Raw genomic sequence first — 14,950 nt, forward strand, 5'->3', positions numbered from 1 at the left:
TTACCAATTTTTATCCTTTTTTACCCTTTTTCTCAAAAACGGCACCATTCAGATCAAAAAAATTAGCACCATTCGATTCAGTGTCGTCTATTTACCCTTATATCAAGTTTTCACCTTCTTTCCTGAGATCGAGGAAAACGGCTGAGTTTTCCAGTCCCGTTGACTGGACTATTAAAGATCGAGGTTGGACACAGGTTTTGGTTTGTCGGTTCGTTGGAAAAAGATGTAATGACGAACATTTGGGGTCGAATGTAAATTGCGGGGGGTAGAGTGTGGGATGCGAGCACCTCCAAGCCAAACACTTAAATAGTCATTCGTGAGGAGATTGGCGGTGGGCCCTGGATAGCTCAATGGTTAAGAGCAGTCGCCCGGAAAGCGGAAGATCTGGGTTCGAATCCCGGTCCAGTCAGTCCAACGGCCCAATTTTTTCACGAATCCCTCATATATATATATATATTTTAATTAATATTTATTTATTTATATTTACATTATTTTATTTATCAGTATCATATTTATATTATCTTTATCTTTCAATATTTATTTTTTATATTTATTATGCAACAATGGGTAATTCCCGTCAATGTTTAAATAAACAAATAAATCTCTTCTTTTTCTACTTTTACTTATAATTCTCATTCTTTTACAAAGAACAAGAAAAACAAATCTTTTCGAATGAATCAAATTTTCTCATACGTAAAATCAGAAATGATATCCAATCTCACATTTTATTACTTTCACCAATACTTCTCGTTCTTTTAAACGAACGAATAAAAAAAGATGTTAAATCCAGTTTTTCTTTTGGCCATTCAGCAATCAACAGGGATAATTGGCAAATATTCAATCGTATCGAATTAACCATATTGTTTAAAGGGCTAGTACCAATCGATAAGTTACTCGACACTGTTCAACCGAGGGTATTAATTAAACTGACATTCTCGATAACTACGGACGGGGAACGATCATCGTTACAGTCGAATATACGGCCATGGGGGATATATCTCGGTAGTGATAGTACAGATACACGTGAACGATTTGACGGACTGCGCCAACTTCGTCACGATTAACGTCGAGCCCTAGAATCAGCAAATTCCCAATGATGCAAGGAACGCAAGATGAAAGCTACAAACCGAGATGATCTAGAATACATGTCAGTAACATGTGCGATTTCCGATTTGCCACCTTTCGACGACGTCTCAATTTTTAACTTGATAGAAAAGATAAGAAAGAGACAGATAAACTGGGAAATAGAGAGAAAGGGAGATAGTACAGTCACTTACAAAAATATTCGGACTATACATCACGACACGGTTTCATTGTTTCATGGTTTCATATTTGGTGCCCATAATTAAGCCGTTCATCAGTGCACAGATCGATTAAAAAAACAAACTTTGATAAATACTACATTTTGTAATTATTTTTGGTGTGATATTTAGTGAAACAATAGCCAAGATGCATTCTTGGTTTATCAGGACACGTATCACAGTAATACGAAATTTCCCGTTTACCTCCAGTCGTGTTACGGTCAAAGCAAACCTTGCAGTCCCTTTTTGTGCTGTTTTGCTAAGTCGCTTGATTAAAGATTTCAAATAACTCGGGCGCTGCAACAGCGCCACTCGAGTTGACACTTGAAATCAACCGGGCGCCATATTGGCGCCGCTCGAGTGCAAAGGGTTAACTCCATAAAACAAAAAGTCGTGAAACGCGATGAAATAATGTACATTGTTTTTTAAAATTCCAGTTATAATATTTTATTTTATTTGTTTGACAGCTTTTAGTTTGTTTAAACTATTTTATTATTTCATTATTATACATATATTTTATTATTTATTTATTTATTCTTTACTCCGCCCCTTTCGGGTTTGGAGGGCTGTTATAATCTATAGATTCACATATATAATGTAGAATGCATAAATACAGATATAGATTTCATTTAACGGTGTATAAAAATAACAAGAAATAATAGCCAAAAAATAATCGAAATGGTTTCTGAAATAAATTTACTTATTTTTCAATGGCCAAAACAAAATTTTGCCGTTTAATGGTGTTAATCTTTATTATTCGGGAAAGTTATTATAAATATAAAAAGATATGATTATACCAAGTGCTTTGACACAGAAATTTAAGATTTTTCAAAAAGTGGAGTTAATCGATGTGTGCACTGAACGGCTGAATTATGAAAGTGGTTTAACGTAAGTCAAAGTGGAGAAGGAAAAAAAAAGATAAGTTTATCAGTTATTTCATATAATATATGAAATATTATTCATATAAATACTTATATATCCGTTATTTATTTTATTAAATTATTAATAAAATGTCATTTTTACGATATATTAAAAATGAAATGTTAGATGGTGTTTGTTATTTCGATATTATATAGAATTCATTTACCTTTCAAATGTAATTCTTTAAATATTTTGAAACAAGAGATATATGACTCTTAAACCACTTTCATAATTATGGACACATTTCACTTGTTTATTAAACAATTCTCCTGGTTATTGATTATAGTAATATGCAGGTCATTTATTGATCTTGATGAAAATCAATAATTTATTTCAAAACTGTTTATATACTTTTTGTATAATAAAAATTATTTAACAGATTGGTGTGACTGGGTATAAGGCACAAAATATAACTTTGATTCAAAAATTAAAAGATTATTATTAAGGGAATTTGTTTTGTTTTATTTTATTTATTGAATTTTTAGATATGTAATTATGTTTTTTTTATTCCCAGAAAAATATTCTTCAGGAAATTATAAAAAAAAAATGTCAAGTGATTCAATTCGTGAAACATCTATTATGAATTAATGAAGAAAATTTGATTCATTTCTTTTTTTTTTGGAATTTTTTTTCTATTTGTAAGATAGATATTTCAAAATCACATTGTCAATTATGCGAATTCGTTAAACGAGATACATTTTTGGCTCCCCAAAATATTCAGTCAACGTTCATTTATCACTGTGATTTAATGAAATTTAATATTTAAGCAATAATTTTATTACTTCCTGATGTTATCATTTAGTTTCAAAAAAAATATCTCAATCTATTTGGAATATTATTTACAATTTTGTATATAAATATTCTATTTTAATCTTTTTTTTTTATCTACCCATTCATTTTCAAATTTTCGTTTTAATCCAACATTGAATTAAATTTAAGTTTTCTAAATTTTCCTATTTAATTCACCAAATAAAATTTTCAACGATAAAAGTGGTTTGAAATGAAACATTTATTTAATAAATACTCTTGCAAAATATGTGGCATATGTTTAAAAATTGTTGGTATTCTCACTCCTTTGCTTCTCATTTTTGAAATTACATTTTCTAAACACAAAAAACGCGATACTTTAATTATATTGAATTATTTATTGCATTTCCAAAGTACGTATAAGAACGTATACACAATATCGAAAGCACTTAGAAAAATGTTGTTAACGCAACGATTACTATTAGGTACTTCAATCATTCGATGAGTGCTTCTCGAGTGAGGTATAAATAAAACGAGAAACGAAATGTAGCAGGGTGAAAGAGAAAAGTAAAAAAAAAAATAAAAAAATAAAATAAAAAAATGCTACTGGCTTTCACGTTACTTGTGCATTTAATTGATCGATTTATTAAAATAAGTAATTCAATTTATAAGTTGAGAAGTGACGTACGAGATGAAAGTGTAATTATACAGTGTTATCATTTGAATACTAGGTATACGTAATTCGATCAGTGCTATGTTTAAGTTCATTTTTCATCTATTTATTACGAAAGAACGTACATCAACATAAGCCAATGATAATAGTTATTATTCGATTATTTTCATTTTTATGTGAAATGAATAAAAATGTAATTATATTTTATTCCTTTTGTTAGTATGCTTCATATTTTTATATAAGAGATGTTTTTATTTAATAAAATCTTATACGATGTGAATCGATAACTTTTATTCATGGCAAAGTAAAAGAATGAGTAATAGAAAATTCATTTAGTTAAATAAATATTTTATTACTCGATCTATCGAATATATTTAAATAGAATCTTTACATATATATCTGTATAATAATATTCATTATAATAAAATAGTAATTTTGAAATCACATATTCCGTGTAATAAAAATAATTATTAATAATCACATTTATGCGTATACCTATTTTATTAAATAATTATTTCCAAAAAAAAATATGAAAAATTATTAATAATCATATTTATCTGCGTATACTTTTGTATTAAATAATTACTTCTAAAAAAATATATGAAAAATTATTAATAATGATATTATATATACGTATACTTTTGTATTAAATAATTACTTCAAAAAAAAAGTATGAAAAATTAATAATAATCATATTTACATGTGCGTATACTTTTATATTAAATAATTATTTAAAAAGATATGAAAAATTATTAATAATCATATTTATGTGCGTATACTTTTTTATTAAATAATTACTTCAAAAAAAAAGTATGAAAAATTATTAATAATCATATTTATTTGCGCATACTTATTTTATTAAATAATTACTTCAAAAAAAAATATGAAAAATTATTAATAATCATATTCATATATACGTATACTTTTGTATTAAATAATTACTTCAAAAAAAAGTATGAAAAGTTATTAATAATCATATTTATGTGCGCATACTTTTTTTATTAAATAATTATTTAAAAAAATATGAAAAATAAAAAACTAAGAAACGTATTAACGTGTCCGTGTCACCTGAATTTCTATTTGCATATCGAAGAGAATGCTAAGAAGGTATATATATCGTTTCATTGCTAAAAGATTTAAAATATTCACAGAGGTAGTGGTAGTGGTAGTGGTATACGTAGATGTAAAAGTAGAGGTAGAGGTATAGCTTAAAGTTCGCATCAATTACATTCGACACGATGATCGATACGCTAGTAATTATACCGAGGCTAATGCAATATCAACAAGAGGGCCCTGTGATACGGGCTACTGCTTCATTTCCATCTTGTGCACGGTTACATTCGATAGCTTTAAGCCCTCTTGCAACTATGATATTTTCTATTATCTTATATCGATATATTCATTCGATACTTTACACGCTATTATTTTTTTACTTATCCATAGGTTTACTTATCCCACAATAGACTGGAACCTGTTATTTATACATTCCATGTCATATGCGTCCATACGCAACTTGTCGAACAGGAGAAAAAGAAGAAAGAGGAGGAAGAAGAGGAGAAAGATGAGGACAGATATAGAATGAAAAGATAAAAGAAAAGGAGACAAACCAATGTAGAGAAGAGACGGCTGTTAAAAAGAGAAAGAAAGAGAGAGAGAGAGAGAGAGAGAGAATGACAAAAAAAGAAAGAGGTAAAAAGCTTGACCCTTTGAAGATACAAACCTAACGCACGTCAAACAAACAGAAGGTCGGTCGAGGGTGAAGCTCTTCCTCTCCTCTATCCTTTTATCTCTCACAAAACCTATGAACCTTCGGGTACAATATTGTCACGACCCTTCGAGCCTTTTCAAAGGATGACAGCAGCCGTTTAAAATCCGACACATAGGCGCTATGAATTTTGACTTATACCGCGTGTACCTTCTTTCTCTCTCACTCTCTCTCTCTCTCTTTTTGTGTATTACTATCCATATACATTCTTTTTTTGCCCTTCACCTTTTTATATACGTTCCTCGCATTAGCAAACCATTTCATTATGATTTCAAATGAGAGGAGAGAGAGAAGGAGGGGTAAAAAAAAGAAAAAAAACACAAATACGAGATCACGTTACGAATTTCTTCCTCTTTTCGAACCCTTATTTCTCCTCTCTCTCCCTTTCCTTTTTTTTTTCTTTCCTATTATCTTACATTTCTCCCCCTTTCTCCCGTTTTTCTCCCTGTTTTCCCCTTCGTATTATTCCTCCTCACCCGCTAATTTGGTTCTTTTCAATATAATTTTTTTACGTTCGCGTGTCATATTCCGAGAACAATAAACACAAGTAGCTTTCTCCCTTTCTCTTTCTCATTCTCTGTCTCTCTTTCTTTCTTTCATTTTTTTTCTTTTAATTAATCGTTTCAAGTTTCTTCCCCCCCCCAATCCAACTAAACCTACCCTTATTTTCCACTCCTGTTTTGTAATATAAAACATCCCGAAGTACAAAAGAATTCGAAAAGAGTTTCGATAGAAGATACGGAACGAGGTGATAAACGAGGGGGGGTGGTGAAAGTGGGGGTAAGGGGGTGACAAAAGAAAGAACAAGAAAGTAGAAAGTTAAAGAAAATAGAGTGAAAGGGAAAAGAAACTTGTCGACGAGAGATCTTTCGTCAAAACTACTCTCGAGAGCTCTTTTTTTTTACAACCTTTTTTTTCTCTTCTTCTTTTTTTCTTCTTTTTTTTATGGAAGTTACGACATTAAAAAATGAAGGAATTTTAAACGACAGATACGATGTAGGTGTCTGTGTGTGTTTTTCTCTCTATGTGTGTATATGTGTGTGTGTGTGTGTGTGTGTGTGTGTGTGTGTGTGTGTGTGTGTTTGTACAATAATAAGTATAACCCTCGAGGCCACGCGAGTTTATCCAGAAAATCCAGAACATAGCAGTCAAAGAATTAAAAAGTTTAAAGCTTTCGAATCTTTTTTCCCCTTTTTATATATTTGCATGTGTATATAATACGTTTAAACACGTTGAGATACGTTTGTATGCGTGTATGTCATTAATACTCTATATATTCTATTTTTGCACGAAGAATAATACTGCCACGAATTATCATCCTACTTTTCTTCTTCTTCTTCTTTCTACTACTCCTACTACTTATTCGCGAGTCGAACGAAAAAAGAAAAAAAAAAAAAAAAAAAAAAAAATGAACAAAATAAAAAACAAAATAAAACAACAAAATATCTGAACAAAATAAAAAAAATTAAATGAAAGCTTTGAAGATTGAAAAGAGGACTCTATTAATTTGTGTCGAATAATCAGAGCAAAATTTGTCGCAATGCAATAATAATAATAATAATAATAATTATTATTATTATTATTATATAATTATTTTATTTACCAAACCAAATATTAGATATCAGGACGTTAAATTCCGCGAATGTAGGAAGCGATCATAGCCTGCTATTAGCAAAGATAAGAATGAAGTTTTAACCCCAAAGAAATCTTGCCCGAGCAACTCAAGAATTGAAAATAAACATCGAGTCACTATAGAACTTACCAACCAAACAACTATACGAGAACAGGTTGAAAGAAAAAATCGAAAAAAACCCAATAAAAGAAGAAGATAACATAAACATAGCCTGGAAGAAACTAAGAACCAACATTTCAGAAGCTGCATATGAAGCCCTGGGAACACGAACTGTAAAAAACCGGGCTAGAATGATCAAAACTCCTTGGTTCCGCCCAGAGATTAAGGAAATATGCAAAAAAAAGAAATTAGCATACCTTAACTATAGGGCATTAAGAACACCTGAATCATACGAAACTTATAGACGAATCCGGAATCAAACAGCGACATTAGTAAGGCAAACAAAGCAACATTATTGGGAGATTTTTTCGAAAAGAATGGAGAGTGACTTCTATGAACTCCAAAAACAAATCTGGCGATTTATTAGAAATCAAAGAAAGGAGGTCAATGAAATGATCGAAACAAACCAGATCACAAAAGAAAATTGGATTAACTATCTAACAGAGCTCTATAAATCAGAAGAACCTCAAACGGAACTAAATACGCCAGAAATAATAACTAAAAGCGACATAAAATTGAGTCCAGTGATGTAGAAACAGCTATTCGAAGACTAAAGAATAGGAAGAGCTCAGGGCAAGATGGCATCCAAAACGAGTTACTAAAATATGGTGGCCAACGTCTCACACAACAATTAACATTCCTAATCCAAAAAATACTATGCCAACACAAAATACCTGACGAATGGCGATCTAGTACAACTATAGTTATGTTTAAAAAAGGAGACAAAAAGCTGCCTACAAACTACAGGGGAATAAATCTTTTAAACACTTCATTAAAACTAACAACAAAGATTATAACGAATAAAATTAACAGCTTAACGAATCTAGAAGACGAACAACAGGGATTCAGATCAGGCAGATCGTGCACAGACGCGGTTTTCATCATAAGACAGATAACAGAAAAATCAATTGAATACAACAAACCAGCATATATGTGTTTCATTGATTTGGAAAAGGCATTAGATCGAGTGCAGTTAAAGGATGTTATACACCTCCTCTATAACCGGCAAATTCCGAATAATCTTATCAAGACCATAGAGGACATCTATAGAAACAATAAGATCCAAGCAAAGATAAATGGCGCCTTGACTGAACCGATTGATGCAGGTCGTGGTATCCGACAAGGGGATTCTCTAAGTCCCCTGCTTTTTAACATCATTATGGACGAAATAATAAGAAACGTAAGACTGCTAAAAGGATATAAAATGGGCAGTGAAGAAATAACCATCCTATGCTATGCTGATGACGCTGTATTAGTGGCCGAAAATGAGGATGGTCTACAACGTCTACTACACCGATTTAACTGCATAGCCAAATCAATCAACATGAAAATATCGGCCCAGAAAACTAAATGCATGACAACATCAAAGACACCGTTAAGATGCAAACTGGAAATTGAAGGGAAGGTTATTCAGCAGGAAATGAGATTTAAGTACCTAGGAATAGAAATCTCAGGATATGGTGATGTTAAAGCAGAGGTAAGAGAACAGACAATGAAGGCATCCAGAATAGCGGGTTGTTTGAATGACACAATATGGCGAAACAAAAACATGGACATAGAGACCAAAGCAAGAATTTACAAGGCAATGGTAAGACCTATTATGTCACATACCGCAGAAACTCGACCAGACACGGCGAAAACGAAACAGTTACTAGAGACAACCGAAATGAGAGTTCTTCGCAGAATAGCTGGAAAAACACTACTGGATCGAGAGAGAAGTGAAGATATAAGAAGAACATGCAAAGTGGAAAACATTAACGAATGGATACTAAAAAGAAAAAAAGAATGGAACGAACATATCAACAGAATGGACAACGGAAGAATTGTCAGAATTGCACGGGATAAGTCACCGGTTGGCCGCAGAAGCACGGGGCGCCCACGAAAACGATGGTGCGACAATTTAACAGTGCAATAGGCAGAAAAACGTCGTTACGAAACAGGCAATTTGCCTAAACTAAAGAATGAAGAAGAAGAAGAATAATTATTTGAATATAATAATTAATATATATTTAATTAATTAATAAAATAAATATTAATATATAATATAATATTTATATATAATAAAAAGCTATTATATAAAAATAATTATAATAATAGTAATAATAATAATTATTATTATTATTATAAATACATTTCAACGAAATTAATTTTCTCTCTCTCTCACTTTCTCTCTCTCTCTTACTCTATATCATGTTTCCAGTATTTTTCTCTGTTCATTTATTTAATAAGTCGCGTCTTAGCATTCGAAGTGTACGGACGTTCAGAGTGTAGATCCGCGTGTTTATAACTATATTGTTTACATTTTATGTATAACGAATAAATACGTTACCTGGTTGTTTAATTTTCAAATTTTTAACAAATCGGTCACCAGCTCATGGCAATAAACCATTCGCATATCCTTGACCGGGATATGCAAACATCAACCACATTTCCACCATGGCAAAAGGTTACTACTCATAGGCGTGAGCATGCTTCTTGCAGCAATAAAAGAGCAAGATTAGATGATGATAACAACAATGTTCCTCGAAGTAATGGAATACCCGAAACCGTTAACAGATTCTCGGTCTTAACTTCAAGTATAGTCACAGATGCGATATGCCGCAAAACGAACAAGTGCAGAAAATACCACTACCTCCTCCAATTTACATAGATGACGTCCTTGACATTCAATCTTTAACTAAATGCCTAAATGATGTAGTTAAAAAAGATAATTACACCTATAAAATTAGTAATAATCAGGTTCGTATATTACCAGCAGATGCGGACTCCTACAGAAATATTACTAAAACCTTAAAACATTAAATGCTAGCTTTCACACATTTCAATTAAAACAAGAACGTTCGTTTAGAGTTGTGTTACGTAACGTACATCACTCTGCTGATTTGAACGACCTGAAAGACGAACTAATGGAGCTGGGTCACGAAGTTGTAAACATCAGTAATATTTATCACAGAGCTACACACAACCCACTATCCATGTTCTTTATTGACCTTAAACAAAAACCTAACAACAACATGGTCTACAATATAAAAAAACTGAATAACACAATAGTCAAATTTGAATCACCACGTAAGAAAAAGGAAATTGCTCAATGCAAGAGATGTCAAAAGTATGGTCACACTCAAAAGTATTGCAATCGCAATTTTCAGTGTGTTAAATGTTCTGGTCAGCATGCTACGGCAGATTGTAAGAAATCTATAGATACTCCACCAACTTGTTTCCTCTGCGGTGCCAACCATACTGCGAACTACAAAGGGTGCCCTTCCTACCAAGAGATGTACAAAAAGACGTTTCCTACACCTAGAATAAGGAAAACTGTAAATATTCAATCTAATCTCGAAACCAACCCACCGGTAAACATTCAACGTTACGCCGACCAATCTATGTCTTACGCACAAGCCGTAAATAAAAATATACAAATATCAGATACTTCAAATCCGCAGCATTCAAATAACGTAAACAATAATAACGGCTCAAGTCTTACAGATTCTATAAGTAGACTAGAAAAACTCATCGAAAAACAAAGTGAACTAATAAATAAACAAATCGAACAATCAAACAATCTCATTTCATTATTAACGGTAATAGTAAGTAAGCTGTCGTGTACTAATAAATAATGAAGACATTACGCATTGCTCTTTGGAACGCTAATGGCCTAATGAAACGTAAATTGGAGCTGGAAGCATTTTTAAAATTATATGACATACAAATTATATTAATATCGGAGACACACTTTACGGTTAAAAATTATTTTAAAATCTTCGGTTATAAGATGTACTCCACGAATCATCCAAGTGGAAGGGCACATGGTGGTACTGCGATTCTAGTTAAATCTAACATAAGACATTACGAGCTTGCGCCATATAAACAAGATCATCTTCAGGCAACAAGTGTCATGATATATGACTGGCATTGCCCAATAGCTTTCTCAGCAGTGTACAGTCCTCCTAGACATACTATCAAAAAAGAAGATTTTGATAATTTCTTCGAAAGTCTAGGCTCTAGATTCTTAGCCGGAGGTGACTTTAATGCCAAACATAACATCTGGGGTAGTAGAATTATAACACCAAGAGGTAAAGCACTCTCAAAAAGTATCGAAACTAATAGATAGTATGTTGCATTAGTTCAGGTGAGCCTACCTACTGGCCAACTGATGTAAATAAAATCCCTGACTTGCTTGATTTTTTTATCGCTAAAAATTATCTCCTCGATATATACAGGTCTGCTCTTCATTTGACCTTTCTTCCGATCACACTCCAATCATAGCAACAATAAATACAACTATTATCGACAAAAAGCCACCAATCTCCTTATACAATAGACTAACAAATTGGGATTTCTTCCGCGAAACATTCAATAATACTGTTGATACCACTTTACCATTGAAAACAACTGATGATGTGGACCATGCAGTAAACCATTTAACGCACAACATAATAAATGCAGTTCGAGCCTCTACACCTTCTCTGGAGTATATTTCTGGTCATGACTATCCTGCATATATTTTAAATAAAATTGTAGAAAAACGTAAGTTGCGTAGAAATTGGCACAATAGTAGATCTCCTGAGGACAAACGTAAACTTAATAAAGCTACCAAAGTGTTAAAAAAAATACTGCAGAACTTTAAAAATGAAGGTCTTCAAAGTTACCTTCAGAACTTAACTCCTACTGCAGACTCTAACTATTCACTCTGGAAAGCAACAAGGCGTTTTACTCGTCCAATTCAAGACATTCCACCTATCCGTCAGTCCCAGGGTGAATGGGCAAGAAAACCAATAGATAAAGCCAATCTCTTCGCCTCCTACCTGGCAGATGTATTCAAACCATCTTCACCTTCAGTACCTGCAGAAGATGAAGACGTCTGGACATTTATGCACTCACCTTTCCAATTATCTCCACAAATAAACCGTTTACCTCAATGGAAGTCAAAGCAACAATTGCATCACACGTAATCCGAAAAAAGCACCTGGCCTCGACTTAATCAACGGAAAGATGATCAAAGAATTACCAAAAAAAGGAATAGCGTATATTACCTCACTATTCAACGCCATTTTACGCCTAGGCTACTATCCTACTTCATGGAAAGTAGCAGTGATTACACTCATTCACAAGCCAGGTAAACCACCTCACGACGTTACGTCATACCGACCAATCAGTCTCTTATCCTCTTTATCTAAGCTATTTGAAAAAATGTTCACTAATCGCCTACTAAATGTCTTGGATGTCCCTACTCTTCCCGACCATCAGTTCGGGTTTCGGAAATACCATTCAACAATTGAACAGGTCCATAGAATAACTCGTCAACTATCGCAAGATCTTGAAAAGAAAAAATACTGCTCCGCAGTATTCCTGGACATAAGGCAAGCTTTCGACAAAGTCTGGCACACCGGACTACTTTATAAACTTAAGAAAATATTTCCATATCCTTTTTTCCTGATCCTTAAATCCTACCTTACAGATAGAAAATTCATGGTTAAATATCAAAACCAATTCACTTCAGCTTATCCAATCTTGTCCGGTGTTCCACAAGGCAGCGTACTTGGGCCCATACTGTACACAATTTACACGGCAGATCTACCTACCTCGGAAGGGATAACTACTGCTACATTTGCAGACGATACAGCTCTGCTAGCATCTGAGAGTGATCCACAAAACGCGACTGATATTCTCCAACGTCATCTGCACTTACTAGAAAAATGGTGTCAGAAATGGCGAATCAATATCAACGAAAGTAAATCAGCTCATATAACCTTCACATTGCGCAGAGGCACCCCCTGTGGTCATTAATGGGGTAAATATTCCTGTTAGAGACTCGATCAAATATTTAGGTATTATCCTAGACAAAAGGCTGACATGGAAGCAACATATACAAACCAAAGTAAAACACCTCAAAGAACGAGTAAGAAAAATTTATTGGCTGTTTGGTAGATCGTCTAAGTTAGATTTGGAAAAAAAGCTCGCTATCTATAAAGCTATTCTAAAACCCATATGGACTTACGGAATCCAACTATGGGGAACTGCGAGTAACTCCAATATAGAGATTTTACAGAGGTTCCAATCAAAAACTCTACGAAACATCTGCAATGCCCCATGGTACGTTACAAACGAAAGAATTCATCAAGATTTAAGAATATCTACAATAAAAGAAGAAATTGTTAGCTTCAGTGAACGCTACAACTCCCGTTTAGCCAAACATCCCAACCCTTTAGCAAAAAATTTACTGGAAGCAAATGAACTAGTACGAAGACTAAAAAGGTTCTACCCTTCTGACCTTAAAACAAGATTTGAATGATTTAAAACATAGTAATATTATTTGAGTCTAATGTATTATATCTACACTCACCATTGTAAATCTTATTTATTACATTTCATGTTATTACATCACGCCAGCCTAAAGTACTTTAATTCTCGTCGAGAATTGATTGTATGTTCTGTAATGAATAAAAAAAAAAAAAAAAAAAAATTTATTTAATAAAATATTTATCGATTACGATATCGGGAAAATTTGTCGAGGGAAAAATATGAAGTATATATTATGGTAACCCCATATTGGCTTGATACCCATCTGACTTTCTACCTCTACCTTTCTCCCCTCTCTCTCTCTCTTTCTCTTTCACTCTTTCTTTGTCGCTTTCACTCTGTCTCATTCCCTTTACGAGAGATAAAAAATTACATTGCTCGCAAGTGTAGTTTTCTTGGAAAAACGAAGAACACATACCTCCCCACCCCTCTACTCTCCCCCCTCCTTCCCACCCACCCTTCAAACGTGATCGTGTATCTTTTTACGTTAAGTTATTCTGGAAGAAAATCCTACGAGACCGTTTTTCTCGCGAAATACATTGAAATCCATGAAAAACGAAAGAGAATGAAAAGAAACAGAATGAGAGAGAGAGAGAAAGAAAGAGAAAGAAAGAGAGAGGGGGGAAGAAGGTGGATATCGTTGTTACGAAAAAATGATTTCTCTTCTTACGCGACGTGTCCCGTAGAAAAGCAAGCATACGCCCCTATACGAGACCTATTTCTATATCGTGGAAAAAAGTACCCTCAGAACAGCCAGAAAGAGAGAAGGTAAAGAAGAAGAAGGGAGGAGGGGGGTGGAGAGAAGGTAGGGCAAGGGTGTAAAGAATAGAAAGAAAGACTAGGAGAGAAAGAAAGGAAGAGAAAGAAAGAATGAAAAGGTAGAGAGGGATTTTGTAAAAGAGGACAGAGAAACCTTTGGAAGAGGGGGAGGGGGGAGCGAAAAATAGGGAGAAACATGGCCGTGTTTACGGAGGGCTACCCTTTTTTTATCTCACCGATTTCACCCAGCCCACCACCACCACCCCTGTTCCGTTCCCCTCTTCCTCCACCTCCACCATACCCATCCCCCACCAACCACCACCACCTCTTTCCTGTCGTTTTACGTTCTGCCTTTTCTACCAAGGATTTTCTAAAATTTTGTTCGCGGCCAGAAACGGAAGGGCAGGCGATCCGTTAAATCGAATTCAGCTAATATACGATAGTATTTTCTACTAAAAGAGCAAGAGAGGGGGCAGGGGGAAGGCAGGGGGAGAAAACTAGACGGTATCTTTTCCTATTCCTTTTTCCTTTCTCCTTTTCTCTACGAAATATCTGTGCCTCCTTAGTTCCTTCAAAGTCCGATCGTTACGTCGGAATCACCCTTATCTCTATTTTCATTTATTTAGTTTTCTTTCTTTCTTTCTTTCTTTCTTTCTTTTTTTTTTCTTTTTTTGTTTGTTCGTTTTCCCTTC

Source organism: Polistes fuscatus, unplaced genomic scaffold, assembly GCF_010416935.1.
Source record: "Polistes fuscatus isolate 324 unplaced genomic scaffold, CU_Pfus_HIC Scaffold21, whole genome shotgun sequence".
Lineage (NCBI taxonomy): Eukaryota > Metazoa > Arthropoda > Insecta > Hymenoptera > Vespidae > Polistes > Polistes fuscatus.